We start from the raw sequence: 24,989 nt of genomic DNA on the forward strand, positions 1-24,989 counted from the left end.
AAGTACCCATTAACAATACATTAGCAGTGGGTTCCTTCAAATATTCACAGTGAAGGTAGTTCCTGGCACGATTGTATTAGCGTTCTTACTATTTTACGGGAGAAACACAGGGCACAGCTGATTTTGCCCACGTGCAGCGCAGTGATCACACGGGTGCGGTGAACCGGGTGGAAGGCCCTAGAAAAGGAAAATCAGCCTCCGTGTGCAGGGCCAAAACAGAAATCCTTTTCAAACTGTGCCATTTTAAAAAGCTACCAGGGGTATAAAGCAGAAAAAAGAGCAGTGAATGTGTATAATGACACAATTAGATGGTTCTCCAGTTTCATGATGTGCTCTTTTACTAACAGTGTCTGCTGGAGTGGATACCCTGGACACCAACAAGCGGGTCCTGGTGCTGTGCCCATGGCGATTCATCCACTGTGGCCGTGGGTGTCAGGCCCTGATACAATAGACACAAAACCTTGGGAGGGAGGTGATCACAGTAGAACGCTTAGAGATAATGGGCTAGCAGACTTGATTTAATCTTTATTTAAAAATACACATGGCTGCTGTCTTTTCTACAGTTTAGGTAGGACGGGCTCCAATATCTCTATGAATTACAATACATGACAAAAATTAAAGGGGGAAAGCTTTATTTTTACAATGGTAAATACAGTCTAAATCGTAATTTGGGAAACAGATAAAGGGGTGTAGCAAATGAGGCACAGACGATCCTGTTTTATCTCAGAAGGCTTTGGCGTATTTACAGCTTTAGGCACAGCGTGTCCAATCCCGTATAAAATGCACTGTCCATACCAATTCAGCCTGTCCCCCGATATAAGGACATCAGGATGCCACCCTGCATTCACCAAGGGACAATCCTGATCTAATGTTCTCTGTGTATTCTACACCAATATCTGTTCGTCAACAAACCTTTTACTGGTTTCAATTTCTTTCCCTGATTGTCCTTTTTCAAATACAATGCGTATGTAACATTTTGTATTGTGTAATATGCATTATATAATAGACAATATATGATTTAAAACATATCTCATTATATATTACATGTAGTGCATTACTATACTACACATCTCGGGTATACCCACCCAGACCTGTGCAGCATATTAATATTATTTACAGTGGCCACCATTAATTACAATATTCCCTGGTTGCTGTTCCCTAGGGAGTCAAACGATCCTTTTCCAATGTCACAAAACACAGCCCGGGGGGGATTTCTTCCGAATCGCTCCTGTCCATTGTCCACTACCTATTTCACAATCACAATAACAGACAATTGGTGAACCATAAGTATTGGACTACAAAATCACCCAAGACACAAGTAACAACAACAACAAATCACTAAAGACACAAACAATCATACAATTGCTAAGGCACAAACAGCAAAATCACTAAAGGTACCTTTACCAAATTACTATTCCCTCGTTTTTCTCTTTTATTTATTGTTTTCTCATTTTCCTCTTTGGTTTTTTATTTCTTTTTAATTTACCCAATTTACCAAAACGCGCAGACCCAACGCGCTGGTGTCGCCCACGTCTCGCGCAGGCAGCCTGCAAACAAACCAGACTATGAAAGTGCCTTATCTCATTGATGGGGTTTTACCCACGTCCCGAGCTGGCCCGAGGATCCGTGATCCCTTCCGGGAATTCCCCGGTGCCGGCACAAGGTCCCAGAGATCCTGGGGTCCACGGGAGGTCAGGCAGATTATCCCATCCTCGTCGCCAGAAAACGATACCGAAAAGTCGGCAAACAGACTCTTTAACACTGTTTTGAAAGTGTTAAAAAGCAGGCACTTTTATTACGGCGCGCTGGGCACTCGGGGGATCGCTCCTCTAATCCAGCGTGCGTTCCGCTTTCCTCTGGTTTTACATATCCTGGAACTCCTGAAACAGCAAAACACGCCAACCACTGTTTACAGACGTCCCGTGCTCTTTCACCAGTGCGTGCAGCCGCAACGAGAAATCTGGAATGAGCGTCTACAGAAACACATACGTATTTACCCAATTCAGAACAACGCGTTACATCAGCTGGCCGTACTTGTCAGTAATCCCTCCTGGATTAACACCCTCTTTGGATGGCACGGGTGCCGACTGTTGGCAATCAGGGCAGGACATAAGAACGCTCCTGGCCTGATCCGTTGTAATTTGAAATTGTCGTTTTAACGACTTTGCATTCTGGTGAAAGAGTTGATGTGATAATTTAGCTTGCTCCAAGGCTTTAGGCACAGTAAGCGGCACAGCTCGTGCATCGGCCCTCCTATTGCCTTCCGCAAGAGGTCCTGGAAGGGCAGCGCGAGAGCGGATGTGCGCTGCATAAAAACCATGACGCCTATGATTTATTAGGAACCATAGCATTCTCAATCCAGCCATCAAAAGAGGATCATCCTCTTCCTTAAGAAAAGAAGCTTCCAGGCGGTTAAGTATGCCAGCTGCATAATGAGTCAGTTACAACATTCAAAGGCTCATTACAGAACACTCAAAAGCGATCCTAACAGCTGTCAGCTCAAGAACTTGTTTGACCCTTGGTCTCCTTTTTCTACCTTGTGTTTGCAACACTGGGTATCTGAGTTTAGCCATGTAATTACAACTTTACGTGAGCAACCAGAGGCATCGGTAAATTCAGTCTTGTCGTTGCTGACAGCAGCACTTGCCATACAACGGTAAATTACCAATTTCAGCCCACAGTTTATGTTGAGGGTAATAAACTGATATGTTCCCTGCGTATGTTGCCAATGCAATCTGGAAATTCACATCTTCAGTTAATTACCATTGTAACTTCACCTTTGTTCTAGGAACAAATACACCTTCAGGTCTATCCAATACATAGCATATAAACATTCCCTGCCTTTAATTATTGGTTTTGAATACATTTCTTTTATTATCCAAACTGTTTCCATTAGCGCGTGAGCTAGAAAAACCCATACTGCCCCAATCACCTTTCTCCTTCCTTGAGCTCTCCTGACCTGTGGTTCCACCACCCGTGTCTTCTTTCTGGGGCCCTCTTGACTCACAGGTGCGCTCCAACCCTCCTTCTCGATCACTCTTCCTCACAGGTTCGCCTCCTTCCGGGTGCAGCACCGCGCTTTGCGCACAGGCTTTCCTTCCTTGTCCAATTTATACAATGGCCTCTGCTCACAAGATTTCATCAAGGTTTCTCTATTCACATTATCACCAGGTGGTTCCTCAATCTCTTTCCTGTGAGCTAAAATACACCCGAACGGGCTCTTTTTCAGAATACCGCTACTACGCCGTCCTCCCATTACGCGTCACACGGAACGACACGGCTCATCTTGTAACAAATACGAGCAAATAACTATTAACACCTACAGCAGTACTCCACAGATAATACTCAAACCTACCCACGACACACCGCCCTCACAAGTTGTACTCCAAGTTTATCCCACCGTCTCCAAAACAAAACAATTCCGGTACCCAGCTCAAATCTCTCTAACACTCAGCACCGCAATTAGGACACTCTGCAACACAGATGGCTCCACAACGCTCACACTCCTTGCAAGTTAAAGCCACAGCAGCTCCTGCTGTAGTTTTCGGTGTTCAAGTGCATAGTCAGAACCAAGGCACATCCAAGAATTAAACCCAACTACGGTACGCTTCACGGCTACATACAGAGCCAGCTTTGCACCACAACGGAGCACGGGAACAACCAACACCAAAAGCTGGCCGCACAAACAACTCCACAGCAACTACTGTATACCTCTAAGGTGCTCGCAACCCCGTCCACGCTATCCTGCCGAAATTCCGTACCACGACTTACGGACAGTTCGCGAGCACGTGACCGGTCCCAAATTTCAGAGAAGAAAGACTTCTCACCAGAGGTCCTCGTCCGTCCCCGCGGCGATCCGACCGAGACGAGGAGTCTCTCCAGAGACATCCCCGGGGTGCGCCAAGAGAGTCCTCGGCTCCACGGGCCCTGCGGCCGGACAGAGCGGGTCCTCCGGCTGGCTCACCGCCTGAAACGGGGAAAGAAACGGGACGGCAGAGTCAGCAGCACTGCTAAGCCACGTTCTTTATTTCATTTGACGATGTTAGTTATAATTGTTTAGTTTCTCGCTGACAATACATCTGTTAATTATTAGTCAAATATAAACTAAGCTCTCAGCTTCTAAACAACGTGTTACTTAACCTTCCATCTCCCTCTTGTCGTGCAGAAGGATCTAAAAGGTGAAAAATATCCCCTCATTGTGCAGGCGGTCAGAAAGCATTTACCTCATGTCAACTGGTTAATGACGGGTACACCTTCTATAACTTCATCGCAGTATACGTTAACTTGGCAGCTTCTCTTCAAAAGCGAGAAGAGAAAAAAGGGACAGGGCTCTGAAAAAACAAGGCAGAGATCAAAGCAGCGGCGGGGACAGAGGAAAAGAGGCCGGAAGAGCACCAGGAACAGGGCACAGAAAGAAACAAATCGGCGCGGCGGCAGCGGCGCGGAGACGGAGGAAAAAAACCCGGCACGGTCAACGGGACAGAGAGGAACGCGACCACGGGCAGGGAGCGGGACACGGGGACACGGCGAGGAACCACGGGACGCGGAGAGATACCAAAAAGTCGGCAAAAAAGACTCTCTAACGCTGTTCTGAAAGTGTTGAACGGCGGGCAATTTCAATACAGCGCACCGCACGCTCAGAGGATGGCCCCTGTATTTGAGCGTACGTGTGGTTCACGCTTCTTGGTATTCTTTACATACACCTATTGCATATTCATTTGCTTCTACCGCTTAGTTAGTGCATTAAACAGAAGTTCTTTCCATAACCCCACCCTTCGCTGGCAGTCCATCTCTGGTATGCCAGTGTCCATCAAGGGTCTCCAGCGGTCCCCGGTGCCCCTGCAGCCCGGTGCCCCCTGCCCCGGTGTTGGCTCCTCGACCTCATGTCTTGAGCACGCCCACTGTCATTTTGTGCTGCTACTCAAGTAGCTCCTTCTCCATTTAGTGGAACGTCCCATTTTCCCAGCCTGCGAGCCAACGACATCCCGCTTTGCCCCACCTCCAGTCCCTACAGAGCTAGTGTTTCTCTGTTAGGTTTCTGTTCCGTTAGGCCTGGTCTTGCTGCCTTATGCCAAGGGCTTTCTACAAGATTTTTGTTCCTCCTATCAACGGGAAGCAAGAGAGAGGGCAACAGGCAAAAACGATGGCAGAGCGAGAGACCGCGGGGAACACAGGGGCTTGGAGGAAGAAAGAGAGGAATGAGGAGCCCCGCGGAGAGACGGAGGACAGGAAAAAAGAAAATAAAAAGAGAGAAAAAAAAACGGGGCGGCACAAAGGCTCAGAACGTGAACGAGGACGGGAACAGTGCCGTACGGAATGAAGAAAGCCGGCAACGCCGAGCACGACAAAGGCACAGAGAGAGAGACGGCGAAGGGAGGGAGGAAGGAAAGAGACAGAGCAGCACATACAGACACAGAGAGGAAACTAATGGCAGGGAAAAGAACGGGCCAGAGAAAGCGTGGGGAAAAAGGAGACGGAGGGGCAGGGAGGCACCAGGACACACAAGCCGGGGACGAGGCCCCGAGGGCCAGGGACTCACAGCGGCTCTCGCTTTCGGTGGCTGCCAGGAGGCTTCTAACAGCTCAGACGCTCCCGTCTCCTTCTCTCCTCCCTTCCTCTCCGGTAACTCGGGGCGCTCGGCCGTCCTCAGCCTAGGAGAACACGGTGGGGTGTCAGGGCTCCTACGAGACGAGGCTTCGGGGACATGGAGCCTCGCTGGCTCGCTCGCCAGGCAGCCGTCCCGCTCCAGGATACGCGCACGGACCCTGCCGCGCACGTTGGCCCCCGGCCCGCCGCACGCCGCGCAGAGGGAGCCTTCGCCACCCGGAGAGAGGGGCTCGCTCTCTCGCCCGCCGCAGGAAGCGGACGTTGGGCCGACGGCCCCGCATTTCTTCCTCTTTACCTCTCCCCAACCTCTCTGGCTCCAGCAGCAGCAGCCCCCGCCCACGCACGGGACGTGCTCCCCTGTCCCTTCTCCCGCCACGCTGCCAGACGAGCCTCGCCAGCCCGAGGCGGGCGCAGCCAACGGCATCCCCCGGGCTGGGAGCGAACGGCCACATCCTCAGCGCGGCCTCTGGGAGAGGGAGAGAAGAAGCAGCGGCCGTTAGCACCGTAGCTCACCCCTGCCCCAGCCTGCTCCTTCCGCAGGGGCCACCGGAGAGGTGCCGAGGGCCGGCTTGCCGCCTTCACGACGGGGCTTGGGAGCGGCCCAGGAACACGGGACGGGCTCGCAGGAGCTGCCGGAGCTGGGAGCGGCTGCACGGGGCGAGCGGGGCCGCGGGAGGAGGCTCGGGGGGAGCTCTGGCGAGCTGGGGACGCACCCGGCATCTGCCCCCGGCCGGCTGTCGCCTCCTGCTCCTCTGCCGCACGCTGGGGACGGAGGACGGCGCCGCGTCTCCCACCTGGGCGCTGCTCCCCAGGTTCCATTCCCCGCCTGGGCTGGGGGGTCTGCTGAGCATCGGGCGTTCACAGCTCCCCCTCAGAAACACAGAAATTCCAAATTAGAGTTCAGCCTCTGAAAAAAATAGAGCAGGAGAAAGCAGAGGAATTAGTCAGAAGAAGGGACAGGAGAGCAGCTGAGCTAACGGAGGATTCGAGGGAAACGGGCCACCCCAAAACACAAGGCATCCTCAAAAAACCAGAGCAACTGCAGCAACGCCAGACAGCATTAAGACAAACTGACACCGTTTAGGACACGCTCAGCATAAAAGCAAACACATCCACCGGTGCAGGAAAGCATCTCGCCCCTTCCCCACAGCACCGCCACAGGACACAGCCCTGTGAGGCCACGGGATGGGCTCGTACTGAAACGGAGAAATAAGCTTGACAGCAGAGTCAATTACACCGTTAAGCAGGCAATGTTTCTTTCATCTGCACTGGGGAGCTCTGGGGGTCGTCCTCTGCAAGTGCTCCCACGACTGGATGCTCTTGCATTGCTTATAATCACACAGTTGCTACATATTAATTACAATTGTTTTAAATTTTGAACATACAATATATCTAACCTAAGAAATAATTGATGAAGTTAGTTATAAATGTTTAGTTTCTCACTGACAACACATCTATTAGTTAAATATAAACTAAGCTCTCAGCTTCTAAACAATGTGTTATTAAATCTTCTGTCTCCCTCTTGTCATGCAGAAGGATCTAAAAGGTGAAAAATATCCCCTCATCGTGCAGGCGGTCAGAAAGCATTTACCCCACGTGAACCGGTTAATGAAGGGTACATCTTCTATAACTTCATCGCAGTATACATTAACTTGGTAGCTTCTCTTGAATTCCCCCCTTTTCAATACACTTGCAAACTCTTTGGCAGTATAAGTCTATGAAATATTATCCTCTCGCGTTGTGGTACAGCACAATTATTTGTTACCCACTAGCAGTACCAAACAGAACACTGTAGCGTAATGTAAGTAAAAACGACTAGCATCAAAATCAGAGTCCTAAGATCAATGCTGACAGAACTGCGAAGCCGCAGCTCCTGCCGGTTCTGGCGTTGGTTTCTGGCACTTCTGACCGCTTCGGGTCAAACGGCGCCTCTTCCCCCGGCCGTGCGCTGCAGTACCCGAGTTTCGCCACAGGGCGGCAGCACTGAGACCGCCGCGGCAGCCCCGGGCGAGCGGTCGTGCCGCGTTTCGCGGGAACCCCGCAAAATAAACTCCAGAAAACAAACGCAACGAAACAAAAACGCACACAGAGAGCCGCGGAACGAAAGCCGCGCGTACAGGACACAGAACCCGCCGGGCCTCGCCCCGAGCTCCCGCCGAAGCGGCGCCCGACCCGCCACGCCACCGAGCCTGCCACCGCGCCTTAGCTCTGGTTTGAAACGTCTCCCCCCGACTAACGGGGGCTGCGCCGCTCCCGGAGCGACTGCTGTCCCGGAGGGACACACGGCTCCAGACCGTAAGCCTTCGGCGCACCTGCCCTCGGGGTCACACACCTCCCACCGGCTTCGCCAACTCGGCCGTAAGGGCAGGGGGGAAACTGAACCGAACGCCTCCTCACCGCGCCGGCCCATCCCACTCCCCCCGTTCCAACGGCACGGTCACCCTCGCCGCGGCCGCACTCACCTGCCGCCTCTTTCGCCGCTCCGTTCCCCTCGCACTCTCCCACCGTCCCGCCGGGCTCCGCGGGCACCGACACCCGCCGCGCCCCGGAGACCTCCGCGGCGGGAGGCCCCCTCTGCCTTTCTGTCGCCTCCTTCCTTTCTGCCGCCTCCGGGGACCTCACGAAGGGCTACCCTGAGCCGACTGCCTCCAGGTCCCCGGGTACCGGTTGCAGCAACCGCTCCACAGCCGCCCCGACCCCCGTTCCCGTTAATTCCCGGTACCCACCCCGAGACACCACGGACCCGCTCGCCAGGACCCGCGCTGATTGGCTGCTTTCCACCCCACCACGCTGTCCTCCTATTGGATGCTCCGTCCGGCGCCCAGAGGCCCGCAACGCCCGCCCCTCCGGCAAAATGATAGCCTGCCTAGGCACGTCAATCACCATTTTCTCCGCCTATCAGAGCTCGCAGTGAGGGCAGGCGCAGTAGGGAGAGAGCAGCACCCGCCCCTTTCCGCAACACGATTGGCTGCCGAAGACAAGTCAATCATCATTCTCTTGGCCCATCAGTACTCGCAGTTTGCTCATGCGCAGTACGGAGCCTCCGACACCCGCCCCTCCGGCAATCTGATTGGCGGACAGAATGGCAATTGACGTGCCTTGGCAGCCTATCAGCGATCCGCCCCCCCCCCAGCCTTCCCGCGCCATCTGATTGGCCCGCTCTGCACCCTCACCCGTCTGCTCTCCGCCCTGCCGGGCCCCCCCGGCCCTTTGCCCGCGCGGCTTCCAGCAGCCGCGTTTGAAAGGAAACAACAAACCGCGCTCCTTTGCTTTATGCTGACAAGGGGGGCGGGTGGTCACCTACCCTTAAATTCATTGTGAACAGAGAGAGCCGTAAGGAGCTCCAGCCGGCAGGTTTCTCTCCCCTGTGCCCGGGACTGAGGAGACGCCGCCTCCTCCTGCTGCCGCCTCGCCCGTTCCCCTCGCAGCGGGGCCGCCCCGGGAGAGCCGGGCGCCTCTTTTTTTCCCGGCGGCTCGTCCGACCGCTGCCCCCCCTTTCTGACGGGCACGACCTCGGTCGCAGCGGCAGCGCCCCCCTCTTACCCGCGGCACGGGCACCGGGCGCCGCTCCCCAGCTGCAGTTCCGGGCTGTGGCCACCAGACGGCAGCACCGAGCGCGGTCACGCAGCGCCCCCGGGCCCCGCAGCGCGGGCGCTTTTTCTTGACCCGTGGGCAGCCCGAGCTCCCCGAACGCGCTTTCCCAGAGCCGCGCACATGGCAGACACACTGATAAAAGATAATAGCCCGACATTGCTAAAATGTTTTTTTTTCCTAAAGATGCCTTCTATCCTAATAAAATACATTGCCTCTCCCTGTGCCCCGTGTCTTGTCTGCAGCAGTAACTCGGCTCGCCCGCAGCTGTGGCAGCTCTGCTGCTGCTACAGGGTCAGTTCCAGCCCTTACCCTCGGCTGAGCAGCAGCCGGGCAGGCGCTGCTGCTCTGGGCGCTGCGCATCCTTCAGGAACGGTTCTCAAACGATCCTGTGCAACGATGTCCAGAGCCAGGACCCCCGCGGCGGGGAGACAGGAGCACACGGCCGGGCCCGTCCCGGCTCGGGGCTGTTTCCGCAGTCGCTGTGAGTTGATCCGTGAGCTGGAACCAACCTCCCCATGCCCCGGCCCGGCCCTTTGTCCCCGGCTTTCCCAGGGCAGCGCAGCGGGCTGGGTCACACCAACTGTTCTCTGCTGGCACCACCCAGCCGGGTCACCTGTGTCTGCGGTTGTGGGGACACCCCACGGGCTCCCTGGAAACGGACATCACAGCACTGAGAGGGGGCGTTCAGGAGCCTCTGCGCTTTTGGGTTGGTTTGTTTGGGGTTTTTTTCCTTTTGCTGTTTTGATCGTTAGCTTCTTGTTGCTGGTTGGTTTGTTTTTAAGCTGTTACTCTATATAGCTCATCCATGGTGCTTATAGAGCATGGGTAAATCTACCCTGCTTCCTCACAGGAGACAACCATCTCGCTTTACAACAGGTGATTGAATCTGCTATAGAAAAGTTCAACCACCTCCTGTACAGCAAAGGATAAAAGAAAGTATGGATTTTTGTTGCATCTAATCCACAATGCAAGTACCCATTAACAATACATTAGCAGTGGGTTCCTTCAAATATTCACAGTGAAGGTAGTTCCTGGCACGATTGTATTAGCGTTCTTACTATTTTACGGGAGAAACACAGGGCACAGCTGATTTTGCCCACGTGCAGCGCAGTGATCACACGGGTGCGGTGAACCGGGTGGAAGGCCCTAGAAAAGGAAAATCAGCCTCCGTGTGCAGGGCCAAAACAGAAATCCTTTTCAAACTGTGCCATTTTAAAAAGCTACCAGGGGTATAAAGCAGAAAAAAGAGCAGTGAATGTGTATAATGACACAATTAGATGGTTCTCCAGTTTCATGATGTGCTCTTTTACTAACAGTGTCTGCTGGAGTGGATACCCTGGACACCAACAAGCGGGTCCTGGTGCTGTGCCCATGGCGATTCATCCACTGTGGCCGTGGGTGTCAGGCCCTGATACAATAGACACAAAACCTTGGGAGGGAGGTGATCACAGTAGAACGCTTAGAGATAATGGGCTAGCAGACTTGATTTAATCTTTATTTAAAAATACACATGGCTGCTGTCTTTTCTACAGTTTAGGTAGGACGGGCTCCAATATCTCTATGAATTACAATACATGACAAAAATTAAAGGGGGAAAGCTTTATTTTTACAATGGTAAATACAGTCTAAATCGTAATTTGGGAAACAGATAAAGGGGTGTAGCAAATGAGGCACAGACGATCCTGTTTTATCTCAGAAGGCTTTGGCGTATTTACAGCTTTAGGCACAGCGTGTCCAATCCCGTATAAAATGCACTGTCCATACCAATTCAGCCTGTCCCCCGATATAAGGACATCAGGATGCCACCCTGCATTCACCAAGGGACAATCCTGATCTAATGTTCTCTGTGTATTCTACACCAATATCTGTTCGTCAACAAACCTTTTACTGGTTTCAATTTCTTTCCCTGATTGTCCTTTTTCAAATACAATGCGTATGTAACATTTTGTATTGTGTAATATGCATTATATAATAGACAATATATGATTTAAAACATATCTCATTATATATTACATGTAGTGCATTACTATACTACACATCTCGGGTATACCCACCCAGACCTGTGCAGCATATTAATATTATTTACAGTGGCCACCATTAATTACAATATTCCCTGGTTGCTGTTCCCTAGGGAGTCAAACGATCCTTTTCCAATGTCACAAAACACAGCCCGGGGGGGATTTCTTCCGAATCGCTCCTGTCCATTGTCCACTACCTATTTCACAATCACAATAACAGACAATTGGTGAACCATAAGTATTGGACTACAAAATCACCCAAGACACAAGTAACAACAACAACAAATCACTAAAGACACAAACAATCATACAATTGCTAAGGCACAAACAGCAAAATCACTAAAGGTACCTTTACCAAATTACTATTCCCTCGTTTTTCTCTTTTATTTATTGTTTTCTCATTTTCCTCTTTGGTTTTTTATTTCTTTTTAATTTACCCAATTTACCAAAACGCGCAGACCCAACGCGCTGGTGTCGCCCACGTCTCGCGCAGGCAGCCTGCAAACAAACCAGACTATGAAAGTGCCTTATCTCATTGATGGGGTTTTACCCACGTCCCGAGCTGGCCCGAGGATCCGTGATCCCTTCCGGGAATTCCCCGGTGCCGGCACAAGGTCCCAGAGATCCTGGGGTCCACGGGAGGTCAGGCAGATTATCCCATCCTCGTCGCCAGAAAACGATACCGAAAAGTCGGCAAACAGACTCTTTAACACTGTTTTGAAAGTGTTAAAAAGCAGGCACTTTTATTACGGCGCGCTGGGCACTCGGGGGATCGCTCCTCTAATCCAGCGTGCGTTCCGCTTTCCTCTGGTTTTACATATCCTGGAACTCCTGAAACAGCAAAACACGCCAACCACTGTTTACAGACGTCCCGTGCTCTTTCACCAGTGCGTGCAGCCGCAACGAGAAATCTGGAATGAGCGTCTACAGAAACACATACGTATTTACCCAATTCAGAACAACGCGTTACATCAGCTGGCCGTACTTGTCAGTAATCCCTCCTGGATTAACACCCTCTTTGGATGGCACGGGTGCCGACTGTTGGCAATCAGGGCAGGACATAAGAACGCTCCTGGCCTGATCCGTTGTAATTTGAAATTGTCGTTTTAACGACTTTGCATTCTGGTGAAAGAGTTGATGTGATAATTTAGCTTGCTCCAAGGCTTTAGGCACAGTAAGCGGCACAGCTCGTGCATCGGCCCTCCTATTGCCTTCCGCAAGAGGTCCTGGAAGGGCAGCGCGAGAGCGGATGTGCGCTGCATAAAAACCATGACGCCTATGATTTATTAGGAACCATAGCATTCTCAATCCAGCCATCAAAAGAGGATCATCCTCTTCCTTAAGAAAAGAAGCTTCCAGGCGGTTAAGTATGCCAGCTGCATAATGAGTCAGTTACAACATTCAAAGGCTCATTACAGAACACTCAAAAGCGATCCTAACAGCTGTCAGCTCAAGAACTTGTTTGACCCTTGGTCTCCTTTTTCTACCTTGTGTTTGCAACACTGGGTATCTGAGTTTAGCCATGTAATTACAACTTTACGTGAGCAACCAGAGGCATCGGTAAATTCAGTCTTGTCGTTGCTGACAGCAGCACTTGCCATACAACGGTAAATTACCAATTTCAGCCCACAGTTTATGTTGAGGGTAATAAACTGATATGTTCCCTGCGTATGTTGCCAATGCAATCTGGAAATTCACATCTTCAGTTAATTACCATTGTAACTTCACCTTTGTTCTAGGAACAAATACACCTTCAGGTCTATCCAATACATAGCATATAAACATTCCCTGCCTTTAATTATTGGTTTTGAATACATTTCTTTTATTATCCAAACTGTTTCCATTAGCGCGTGAGCTAGAAAAACCCATACTGCCCCAATCACCTTTCTCCTTCCTTGAGCTCTCCTGACCTGTGGTTCCACCACCCGTGTCTTCTTTCTGGGGCCCTCTTGACTCACAGGTGCGCTCCAACCCTCCTTCTCGATCACTCTTCCTCACAGGTTCGCCTCCTTCCGGGTGCAGCACCGCGCTTTGCGCACAGGCTTTCCTTCCTTGTCCAATTTATACAATGGCCTCTGCTCACAAGATTTCATCAAGGTTTCTCTATTCACATTATCACCAGGTGGTTCCTCAATCTCTTTCCTGTGAGCTAAAATACACCCGAACGGGCTCTTTTTCAGAATACCGCTACTACGCCGTCCTCCCATTACGCGTCACACGGAACGACACGGCTCATCTTGTAACAAATACGAGCAAATAACTATTAACACCTACAGCAGTACTCCACAGATAATACTCAAACCTACCCACGACACACCGCCCTCACAAGTTGTACTCCAAGTTTATCCCACCGTCTCCAAAACAAAACAATTCCGGTACCCAGCTCAAATCTCTCTAACACTCAGCACCGCAATTAGGACACTCTGCAACACAGATGGCTCCACAACGCTCACACTCCTTGCAAGTTAAAGCCACAGCAGCTCCTGCTGTAGTTTTCGGTGTTCAAGTGCATAGTCAGAACCAAGGCACATCCAAGAATTAAACCCAACTACGGTACGCTTCACGGCTACATACAGAGCCAGCTTTGCACCACAACGGAGCACGGGAACAACCAACACCAAAAGCTGGCCGCACAAACAACTCCACAGCAACTACTGTATACCTCTAAGGTGCTCGCAACCCCGTCCACGCTATCCTGCCGAAATTCCGTACCACGACTTACGGACAGTTCGCGAGCACGTGACCGGTCCCAAATTTCAGAGAAGAAAGACTTCTCACCAGAGGTCCTCGTCCGTCCCCGCGGCGATCCGACCGAGACGAGGAGTCTCTCCAGAGACATCCCCGGGGTGCGCCAAGAGAGTCCTCGGCTCCACGGGCCCTGCGGCCGGACAGAGCGGGTCCTCCGGCTGGCTCACCGGCTGAAACGGGGAAAGAAACGGGACGGCAGAGTCAGCAGCACTGCTAAGCCACGTTCTTTATTTCATTTGACGATGTTAGTTATAATTGTTTAGTTTCTCGCTGACAATACATCTGTTAATTATTAGTCAAATATAAACTAAGCTCTCAGCTTCTAAACAACGTGTTACTTAACCTTCCATCTCCCTCTTGTCGTGCAGAAGGATCTAAAAGGTGAAAAATATCCCCTCATTGTGCAGGCGGTCAGAAAGCATTTACCTCATGTCAACTGGTTAATGACGGGTACACCTTCTATAACTTCATCGCAGTATACGTTAACTTGGCAGCTTCTCTTCAAAAGCGAGAAGAGAAAAAAGGGACAGGGCTCTGAAAAAACAAGGCAGAGATCAAAGCAGCGGCGGGGACAGAGGAAAAGAGGCCGGAAGAGCACCAGGAACAGGGCACAGAAAGAAACAAATCGGCGCGGCGGCAGCGGCGCGGAGACGGAGGAAAAAAACCCGGCACGGTCAACGGGACAGAGAGGAACGCGACCACGGGCAGGGAGCGGGACACGGGGACACGGCGAGGAACCACGGGACGCGGAGAGATACCAAAAAGTCGGCAAAAAAGACTCTCTAACGCTGTTCTGAAAGTGTTGAACGGCGGGCAATTTCAATACAGCGCACCGCACGCTCAGAGGATGGCCCCTGTATTTGAGCGTACGTGTGGTTCACGCTTCTTGGTATTCTTTACATACACCTATTGCATATTCATTTGCTTCTACCGCTTAGTTAGTGCATTAAACAGAAGTTCTTTCCATAACCCCACCCTTCGCTGGCAGTCCATCTCTGGTATGCCAGTGTCCATCAAGGGTCTCCAGCGGTCCCCGGTGCCCCTGCAGCCCGGTGCCCCCTGCCCCGGTGTTGGCTCCTCGACCTCATGTCTTGAGCACGCCCACTGTCATTTTGTGCTGCTACTCAAGTAGCTCCTTCTCCATTTAGTGGAACGTCCCATTTTCCCAGCCTGCGAGCCAACGACATCCCGCTTTGCCCCACCTCCAGTCCCTACAGAGCTAGTGTTTCTCTGTTAGGTTTCTGTTCCGTTAGGCCTGGTCTTGCTGCCTTATGCCAAGGGCTTTCTACAAGATTTTTGTTCCTCCTATCAACGGGAAGCAAGAGAGAGGGCAACAGGCAAAAACGATGGCAGAGCGAGAGACCGCGGGGAACACAGGGGCTTGGAGGAAGAAAGAGAGGAATGAGGAGCCCCGCGGAGAGACGGAGGACAGGAAAAAAGAAAATAAAAAGAGAGAAAAAAAAACGGGGCGGCACAAAGGCTCAGAACGTGAACGAGGACGGGAACAGTGCCGTACGGAATGAAGAAAGCCGGCAACGCCGAGCACGACAAAGGCACAGAGAGAGAGACGGCGAAGGGAGGGAGGAAGGAAAGAGACAGAGCAGCACATACAGACACAGAGAGGAAACTAATGGCAGGGAAAAGAACGGGCCAGAGAAAGCGTGGGGAAAAAGGAGACGGAGGGGCAGGGAGGCACCAGGACACACAAGCCGGGGACGAGGCCCCGAGGGCCAGGGACTCACAGCGGCTCTCGCTTTCGGTGGCTGCCAGGAGGCTTCTAACAGCTCAGACGCTCCCGTCTCCTTCTCTCCTCCCTTCCTCTCCGGTAACTCGGGGCGCTCGGCCGTCCTCAGCCTAGGAGAACACGGTGGGGTGTCAGGGCTCCTACGAGACGAGGCTTCGGGGACATGGAGCCTCGCTGGCTCGCTCGCCAGGCAGCCGTCCCGCTCCAGGATACGCGCACGGACCCTGCCGCGCACGTTGGCCCCCGGCCCGCCGCACGCCGCGCAGAGGGAGCCTTCGCCACCCGGAGAGAGGGGCTCGCTCTCTCGCCCGCCGCAGGAAGCGGACGTTGGGCCGACGGCCCCGCATTTCTTCCTCTTTACCTCTCCCCAACCTCTCTGGCTCCAGCAGCAGCAGCCCCCGCCCACGCACGGGACGTGCTCCCCTGTCCCTGCTCCCGCCACGCTGCCAGACGAGCCTCGCCAGCCCGAGGCGGGCGCAGCCAACGGCATCCCCCGGGCTGGGAGCGAACGGCCACATCCTCAGCGCGGCCTCTGGGAGAGGGAGAGAAGAAGCAGCGGCCGTTAGCACCGTAGCTCACCCCTGCCCCAGCCTGCTCCTTCCGCAGGGGCCACCGGAGAGGTGCCGAGGGCCGGCTTGCCGCCTTCACGACGGGGCTTGGGAGCGGCCCAGGAACACGGGACGGGCTCGCAGGAGCTGCCGGAGCTGGGAGCGGCTGCACGGGGCGAGCGGGGCCGCGGGAGGAGGCTCGGGGGGAGCTCTGGCGAGCTGGGGACGCACCCGGCATCTGCCCCCGGCCGGCTGTCGCCTCCTGCTCCTCTGCCGCACGCTGGGGACGGAGGACGGCGCCGCGTCTCCCACCTGGGCGCTGCTCCCCAGGTTCCATTCCCCGCCTGGGCTGGGGGGTCTGCTGAGCATCGGGCGTTCACAGCTCCCCCTCAGAAACACAGAAATTCCAAATTAGAGTTCAGCCTCTGAAAAAAATAGAGCAGGAGAAAGCAGAGGAATTAGTCAGAAGAAGGGACAGGAGAGCAGCTGAGCTAACGGAGGATTCGAGGGAAACGGGCCACCCCAAAACACAAGGCATCCTCAAAAAACCAGAGCAACTGCAGCAACGCCAGACAGCATTAAGACAAACTGACACCGTTTAGGACACGCTCAGCATAAAAGCAAACACATCCACCGGTGCAGGAAAGCATCTCGCCCCTTCCCCACAGCACCGCCACAGGACACAGCCCTGTGAGGCCACGGGATGGGCTCGTACTGAAACGGAGAAATAAGCTTGACAGCAGAGTCAATTACACCGTTAAGCAGGCAATGTTTCTTTCATCTGCACTGGGGAGCTCTGGGGGTCGTCCTCTGCAAGTGCTCCCACGACTGGATGCTCTTGCATTGCTTATAATCACACAGTTGCTACATATTAATTACAATTGTTTTAAATTTTGAACATACAATATATCTAACCTAAGAAATAATTGATGAAGTTAGTTATAAATGTTTAGTTTCTCACTGACAACACATCTATTAGTTAAATATAAACTAAGCTCTCAGCTTCTAAACAATGTGTTATTAAATCTTCTGTCTCCCTCTTGTCATGCAGAAGGATCTAAAAGGTGAAAAATATCCCCTCATCGTGCAGGCGGTCAGAAAGCATTTACCCCACGTGAACCGGTTAATGAAGGGTACATCTTCTATAACTTCATCGCAGTATACATTAACTTGGTAGCTTCTCTTGAATTCCCCCCTTTTCAATACACTTGCAAACTCTTTGGCAGTATAAGTCTATGAAATATTATCCTCTCGCGTTGTGGTACAGCACAATTATTTGTTACCCACTAGCAGTACCAAACAGAACACTGTAGCGTAATGTAAGTAAAAACGACTAGCATCAAAATCAGAGTCCTAAGATCAATGCTGACAGAACTGCGAAGCCGCAGCTCCTGCCGGTTCTGGCGTTGGTTTCTGGCACTTCTGACCGCTTCGGGTCAAACGGCGCCTCTTCCCCCGGCCGTGCGCTGCAGTACCCGAGTTTCGCCACAGGGCGGCAGCACTGAGACCGCCGCGGCAGCCCCGGGCGAGCGGTCGTGCCGCGTTTCGCGGGAACCCCGCAAAATAAACTCCAGAAAACAAACGCAACGAAACAAAAACGCACACAGAGAGCCGCGGAACGAAAGCCGCGCGTACAGGACACAGAACCCGCCGGGCCTCGCCCCGAGCTCCCGCCGAAGCGGCGCCCGACCCGCCACGCCACCGAGCCTGCCACCGCGCCTTAGCTCTGGTTTGAAACGTCTCCCCCCGACTAACGGGGGCTGCGCCGCTCCCGGAGCGACTGCTGTCCCGGAGGGACACACGGCTCCAGACCGTAAGCCTTCGGCGCACCTGCCCTCGGGGTCACACACCTCCCACCGGCTTCGCCAACTCGGCCGTAAGGGCAGGGGGGAAACTGAACCGAACGCCTCCTCACCGCGCCGGCCCATCCCACTCCCCCCGTTCCAACGGCACGGTCACCCTCGCCGCGGCCGCACTCACCTGCCGCCTCTTTCGCCGCTCCGTTCCCCTCGCACTCTCCCACCGTCCCGCCGGGCTCCGCGGGCACCGACACCCGCCGCGCCCCGGAGACCTCCGCGGCGGGAGGCCCCCTCTGCCTTTCTGTCGCCTCCTTCCTTTCTGCCGCCTCCGGGGACCTCACGAAGGGCTACCCTGAGCCGACTGCCTCCAGGTCCCCGGGTACCGGTTGCAGCAACCGCTCCACAGCCGCCCCGACCCCCGTTCCCGTTAATTCCCGGTACCCACCCCGAGACACCACGGACCCGCTCGCCAGGACCCGCGCTGATTGGCTGCTTTCCACCCCACCACGCTGTCCTCCTATTGGATGCTCCGTCCGGCGCCCAGAGGCCCGCAACGCCCGCCCCTCCGGCAAAATGATAGCCTGCCTAGGCACGTCAATCACCATTTTCTCCGCCTATCAGAGCTCGCAGTGAGGGCAGGCGCAGTAGGGAGAGAGCAGCACCCGCCCCTTTCCGCAACACGATTGGCTGCCGAAGACAAGTCAATCATCATTCTCTTGGCCCATCAGTACTCGCAGTTTGCTCATGCGCAGTACGGAGCCTCCGACACCCGCCCCTCCGGCAATCTGATTGGCGGACAGAATGGCAATTGACGTGCCTTGGCAGCCTATCAGCGATCCGCCCCCCCCCCAGCCTTCCCGCGCCATCTGATTGGCCCGCTCTGCACCCTCACCCGTCTGCTCTCCGCCCTGCCGGGCCCCCCCCGCCCTTTGCCCGCGCGGCTTCCAGCAGCCGCGTTTGAAAGGAAACAACAAACCGCGCTCCTTTGCTTTATGCTGACAAGGGGGGCGGGTGGTCACCTACCCTTAAATTCATTGTGAACAGAGAGAGCCGTAAGGAGCTCCAGCCGGCAGGTTTCTCTCCCCTGTGCCCGGGACTGAGGAGACGCCGCCTCCTCCTGCTGCCGCCTCGCCCGTTCCCCTCGCAGCGGGGCCGCCCCGGGAGAGCCGGGCGCCTCTTTTTTTCCCGGCGGCTCGTCCGACCGCTGCCCCCCCTTTCTGACGGGCACGACCTCGGTCGCAGCGGCAGCGCCCCCCTCTTACCCGCGGCACGGGCACCGGGCGCCGCTCCCCAGCTGCAGTTCCGGGCTGTGGCCACCAGACGGCAGCACCGAGCGCGGTCACGCAGCGCCCCCGGGCCCCGCAGCGCGGGCGCTTTTTCTTGACCCGTGGGCAGCCCGAGCTCCCCGAACGCGCTTTCCCAGAGCCGCGCACATGGCAGACACACTGATAAAAGATAATAGCCCGACATTGCTAAAATGTTTTTTTTTCCTAAAGATGCCTTCTATCCTAATAAAATACATTGCCTCTCCCTGTGCCCCGTGTCTTGTCTGCAGCAGTAACTCGGCTCGCCCGCAGCTGTGGCAGCTCTGCTGCTGCTACAGGGTCAGTTCCAGCCCTTACCCTCGGCTGAGCAGCAGCCGGGCAGGCGCTGCTGCTCTGGGCGCTGCGCATCCTTCAGGAACGGTTCTCAAACGATCCTGTGCAACGATGTCCAGAGCCAGGACCCCCGCGGCGGGGAGACAGGAGCACACGGCCGGGCCCGTCCCGGCTCGGGGCTGTTTCCGCAGTCGCTGTGAGTTGATCCGTGAGCTGGAACCAACCTCCCCATGCCCCGGCCCGGCCCTTTGTCCCCGGCTTTCCCAGGGCAGCGCAGCGGGCTGGGTCACACCAACTGTTCTCTGCTGGCACCACCCAGCCGGGTCACCTGTGTCTGCGGTTGTGGGGACACCCCACGGGCTCCCTGGAAACGGACATCACAGCACTGAGAGGGGGCGTTCAGGAGCCTCTGCGCTTTTGGGTTGGTTTGTTTGGGGTTTTTTTCCTTTTGCTGTTTTGATCGTTAGCTTCTTGTTGCTGGTTGGTTTGTTTTTAAGCTGTTACTCTATATAGCTCATCCATGGTGCTTATAGAGCATGGGTAAATCTACCCTGCTTCCTCACAGGAGACAACCATCTCGCTTTACAACAGGTGATTGAATCTGCTATAGAAAAGTTCAACCACCTCCTGTACAGCAAAGGATAAAAGAAAGTATGGATTTTTGTTGCATCTAATCCACAATGCAAGTACCCATTAACAATACATTAGCAGTGGGTTCCTTCAAATATTCACAGTGAAGGTAGTTCCTGGCACGATTGTATTAGCGTTCTTACTATTTTACGGGAGAAACACAGGGCACAGCTGATTTTGCCCACGTGCAGCGCAGTGATCACACGGGTGCGGTGAACCGGGTGGAAGGCCCTAGAAAAGGAAAATCAGCCTCCGTGTGCAGGGCCAAAACAGAAATCCTTTTCAAACTGTGCCATTTTAAAAAGCTACCAGGGGTATAAAGCAGAAAAAAGAGCAGTGAATGTGTATAATGACACAATTAGATGGTTCTCCAGTTTCATGATGTGCTCTTTTACTAACAGTGTCTGCTGGAGTGGATACCCTGGACACCAACAAGCGGGTCCTGGTGCTGTGCCCATGGCGATTCATCCACTGTGGCCGTGGGTGTCAGGCCCTGATACAATAGACACAAAACCTTGGGAGGGAGGTGATCACAGTAGAACGCTTAGAGATAATGGGCTAGCAGACTTGATTTAATCTTTATTTAAAAATACACATGGCTGCTGTCTTTTCTACAGTTTAGGTAGGACGGGCTCCAATATCTCTATGAATTACAATACATGACAAAAATTAAAGGGGGAAAGCTTTATTTTTACAATGGTAAATACAGTCTAAATCGTAATTTGGGAAACAGATAAAGGGGTGTAGCAAATGAGGCACAGACGATCCTGTTTTATCTCAGAAGGCTTTGGCGTATTTACAGCTTTAGGCACAGCGTGTCCAATCCCGTATAAAATGCACTGTCCATACCAATTCAGCCTGTCCCCCGATATAAGGACATCAGGATGCCACCCTGCATTCACCAAGGGACAATCCTGATCTAATGTTCTCTGTGTATTCTACACCAATATCTGTTCGTCAACAAACCTTTTACTGGTTTCAATTTCTTTCCCTGATTGTCCTTTTTCAAATACAATGCGTATGTAACATTTTGTATTGTGTAATATGCATTATATAATAGACAATATATGATTTAAAACATATCTCATTATATATTACATGTAGTGCATTACTATACTACACATCTCGGGTATACCCACCCAGACCTGTGCAGCATATTAATATTATTTACAGTGGCCACCATTAATTACAATATTCCCTGGTTGCTGTTCCCTAGGGAGTCAAACGATCCTTTTCCAATGTCACAAAACACAGCCCGGGGGGGATTTCTTCCGAATCGCTCCTGTCCATTGTCCACTACCTATTTCACAATCACAATAACAGACAATTGGTGAACCATAAGTATTGGACTACAAAATCACCCAAGACACAAGTAACAACAACAACAAATCACTAAAGACACAAACAATCATACAATTGCTAAGGCACAAACAGCAAAATCACTAAAGGTACCTTTACCAAATTACTATTCCCTCGTTTTTCTCTTTTATTTATTGTTTTCTCATTTTCCTCTTTGGTTTTTTATTTCTTTTTAATTTACCCAATTTACCAAAACGCGCAGACCCAACGCGCTGGTGTCGCCCACGTCTCGCGCAGGCAGCCTGCAAACAAACCAGACTATGAAAGTGCCTTATCTCATTGATGGGGTTTTACCCACGTCCCGAGCTGGCCCGAGGATCCGTGATCCCTTCCGGGAATTCCCCGGTGCCGGCACAAGGTCCCAGAGATCCTGGGGTCCACGGGAGGTCAGGCAGATTATCCCATCCTCGTCGCCAGAAAACGATACCGAAAAGTCGGCAAACAGACTCTTTAACACTGTTTTGAAAGTGTTAAAAAGCAGGCACTTTTATTACGGCGCGCTGGGCACTCGGGGGATCGCTCCTCTAATCCAGCGTGCGTTCCGCTTTCCTCTGGTTTTACATATCCTGGAACTCCTGAAACAGCAAAACACGCCAACCACTGTTTACAGACGTCCCGTGCTCTTTCACCAGTGCGTGCAGCCGCAACGAGAAATCTGGAATGAGCGTCTACAGAAACACATACGTATTTACCCAATTCAGAACAACGCGTTACATCAGCTGGCCGTACTTGTCAGTAATCCCTCCTGGATTAACACCCTCTTTGGATGGCACGGGTGCCGACTGTTGGCAATCAGGGCAGGACATAAGAACGCTCCTGGCCTGATCCGTTGTAATTTGAAATTGTCGTTTTAACGACTTTGCATTCTGGTGAAAGAGTTGATGTGATAATTTAGCTTGCTCCAAGGCTTTAGGCACAGTAAGCGGCACAGCTCGTGCATCGGCCCTCCTATTGCCTTCCGCAAGAGGTCCTGGAAGGGCAGCGCGAGAGCGGATGTGCGCTGCATAAAAACCATGACGCCTATGATTTATTAGGAACCATAGCATTCTCAATCCAGCCATCAAAAGAGGATCATCCTCTTCCTTAAGAAAAGAAGCTTCCAGGCGGTTAAGTATGCCAGCTGCATAATGAGTCAGTTACAACATTCAAAGGCTCATTACAGAACACTCAAAAGCGATCCTAACAGCTGTCAGCTCAAGAACTTGTTTGACCCTTGGTCTCCTTTTTCTACCTTGTGTTTGCAACACTGGGTATCTGAGTTTAGCCATGTAATTACAACTTTACGTGAGCAACCAGAGGCATCGGTAAATTCAGTCTTGTCGTTGCTGACAGCAGCACTTGCCATACAACGGTAAATTACCAATTTCAGCCCACAGTTTATGTTGAGGGTAATAAACTGATATGTTCCCTGCGTATGTTGCCAATGCAATCTGGAAATTCACATCTTCAGTTAATTACCATTGTAACTTCACCTTTGTTCTAGGAACAAATACACCTTCAGGTCTATCCAATACATAGCATATAAACATTCCCTGCCTTTAATTATTGGTTTTGAATACATTTCTTTTATTATCCAAACTGTTTCCATTAGCGCGTGAGCTAGAAAAACCCATACTGCCCCAATCACCTTTCTCCTTCCTTGAGCTCTCCTGACCTGTGGTTCCACCACCCGTGTCTTCTTTCTGGGGCCCTCTTGACTCACAGGTGCGCTCCAACCCTCCTTCTCGATCACTCTTCCTCACAGGTTCGCCTCCTTCCGGGTGCAGCACCGCGCTTTGCGCACAGGCTTTCCTTCCTTGTCCAATTTATACAATGGCCTCTGCTCACAAGATTTCATCAAGGTTTCTCTATTCACATTATCACCAGGTGGTTCCTCAATCTCTTTCCTGTGAGCTAAAATACACCCGAACGGGCTCTTTTTCAGAATACCGCTACTACGCCGTCCTCCCATTACGCGTCACACGGAACGACACGGCTCATCTTGTAACAAATACGAGCAAATAACTATTAACACCTACAGCAGTACTCCACAGATAATACTCAAACCTACCCACGACACACCGCCCTCACAAGTTGTACTCCAAGTTTATCCCACCGTCTCCAAAACAAAACAATTCCGGTACCCAGCTCAAATCTCTCTAACACTCAGCACCGCAATTAGGACACTCTGCAACACAGATGGCTCCACAACGCTCACACTCCTTGCAAGTTAAAGCCACAGCAGCTCCTGCTGTAGTTTTCGGTGTTCAAGTGCATAGTCAGAACCAAGGCACATCCAAGAATTAAACCCAACTACGGTACGCTTCACGGCTACATACAGAGCCAGCTTTGCACCACAACGGAGCACGGGAACAACCAACACCAAAAGCTGGCCGCACAAACAACTCCACAGCAACTACTGTATACCTCTAAGGTGCTCGCAACCCCGTCCACGCTATCCTGCCGAAATTCCGTACCACGACTTACGGACAGTTCGCGAGCACGTGACCGGTCCCAAATTTCAGAGAAGAAAGACTTCTCACCAGAGGTCCTCGTCCGTCCCCGCGGCGATCCGACCGAGACGAGGAGTCTCTCCAGAGACATCCCCGGGGTGCGCCAAGAGAGTCCTCGGCTCCACGGGCCCTGCGGCCGGACAGAGCGGGTCCTCCGGCTGGCTCACCGCCTGAAACGGGGAAAGAAACGGGACGGCAGAGTCAGCAGCACTGCTAAGCCACGTTCTTTATTTCATTTGACGATGTTAGTTATAATTGTTTAGTTTCTCGCTGACAATACATCTGTTAATTATTAGTCAAATATAAACTAAGCTCTCAGCTTCTAAACAACGTGTTACTTAACCTTCCATCTCCCTCTTGTCGTGCAGAAGGATCTAAAAGGTGAAAAATATCCCCTCATTGTGCAGGCGGTCAGAAAGCATTTACCTCATGTCAACTGGTTAATGACGGGTACACCTTCTATAACTTCATCGCAGTATACGTTAACTTGGCAGCTTCTCTTCAAAAGCGAGAAGAGAAAAAAGGGACAGGGCTCTGAAAAAACAAGGCAGAGATCAAAGCAGCGGCGGGGACAGAGGAAAAGAGGCCGGAAGAGCACCAGGAACAGGGCACAGAAAGAAACAAATCGGCGCGGCGGCAGCGGCGCGGAGACGGAGGAAAAAAACCCGGCACGGTCAACGGGACAGAGAGGAACGCGACCACGGGCAGGGAGCGGGACACGGGGACACGGCGAGGAACCACGGGACGCGGAGAGATACCAAAAAGTCGGCAAAAAAGACTCTCTAACGCTGTTCTGAAAGTGTTGAACGGCGGGCAATTTCAATACAGCGCACCGCACGCTCAGAGGATGGC

The 24,989-nt window shown here is 52.6% G+C and overlaps 3 long non-coding RNA genes across 3 annotated transcripts; all 3 read right to left on the reverse strand.

Annotated features, from left to right (window-relative positions):
* Positions 1-615: 615 nt before the first annotated feature.
* Positions 616-3,958, reverse strand: LOC139826771 (uncharacterized). The gene is made up of 2 exons (XR_011736907.1): positions 3,828-3,958; positions 616-1,880 (listed from the first exon to the last, which is right to left on the reverse strand). It is a non-coding gene; the product is annotated as an uncharacterized lncRNA (long non-coding RNA).
* A 6,827-nt stretch (positions 3,959-10,785) lies between these two features.
* On the reverse strand, positions 10,786-14,133 carry LOC139826769 (uncharacterized). The gene is made up of 2 exons (XR_011736905.1): positions 13,998-14,133; positions 10,786-12,050 (listed from the first exon to the last, which is right to left on the reverse strand). It is a non-coding gene; the product is annotated as an uncharacterized lncRNA (long non-coding RNA).
* A 6,822-nt stretch (positions 14,134-20,955) lies between these two features.
* On the reverse strand, positions 20,956-24,298 carry LOC139826774 (uncharacterized). The gene is made up of 2 exons (XR_011736914.1): positions 24,168-24,298; positions 20,956-22,220 (listed from the first exon to the last, which is right to left on the reverse strand). It is a non-coding gene; the product is annotated as an uncharacterized lncRNA (long non-coding RNA).
* Positions 24,299-24,989: the final 691 nt, after the last annotated feature.

Source organism: Patagioenas fasciata, unplaced genomic scaffold (assembly GCF_037038585.1).
Source record: "Patagioenas fasciata isolate bPatFas1 unplaced genomic scaffold, bPatFas1.hap1 Unplaced_158, whole genome shotgun sequence".
NCBI lineage: Eukaryota > Metazoa > Chordata > Aves > Columbiformes > Columbidae > Patagioenas > Patagioenas fasciata.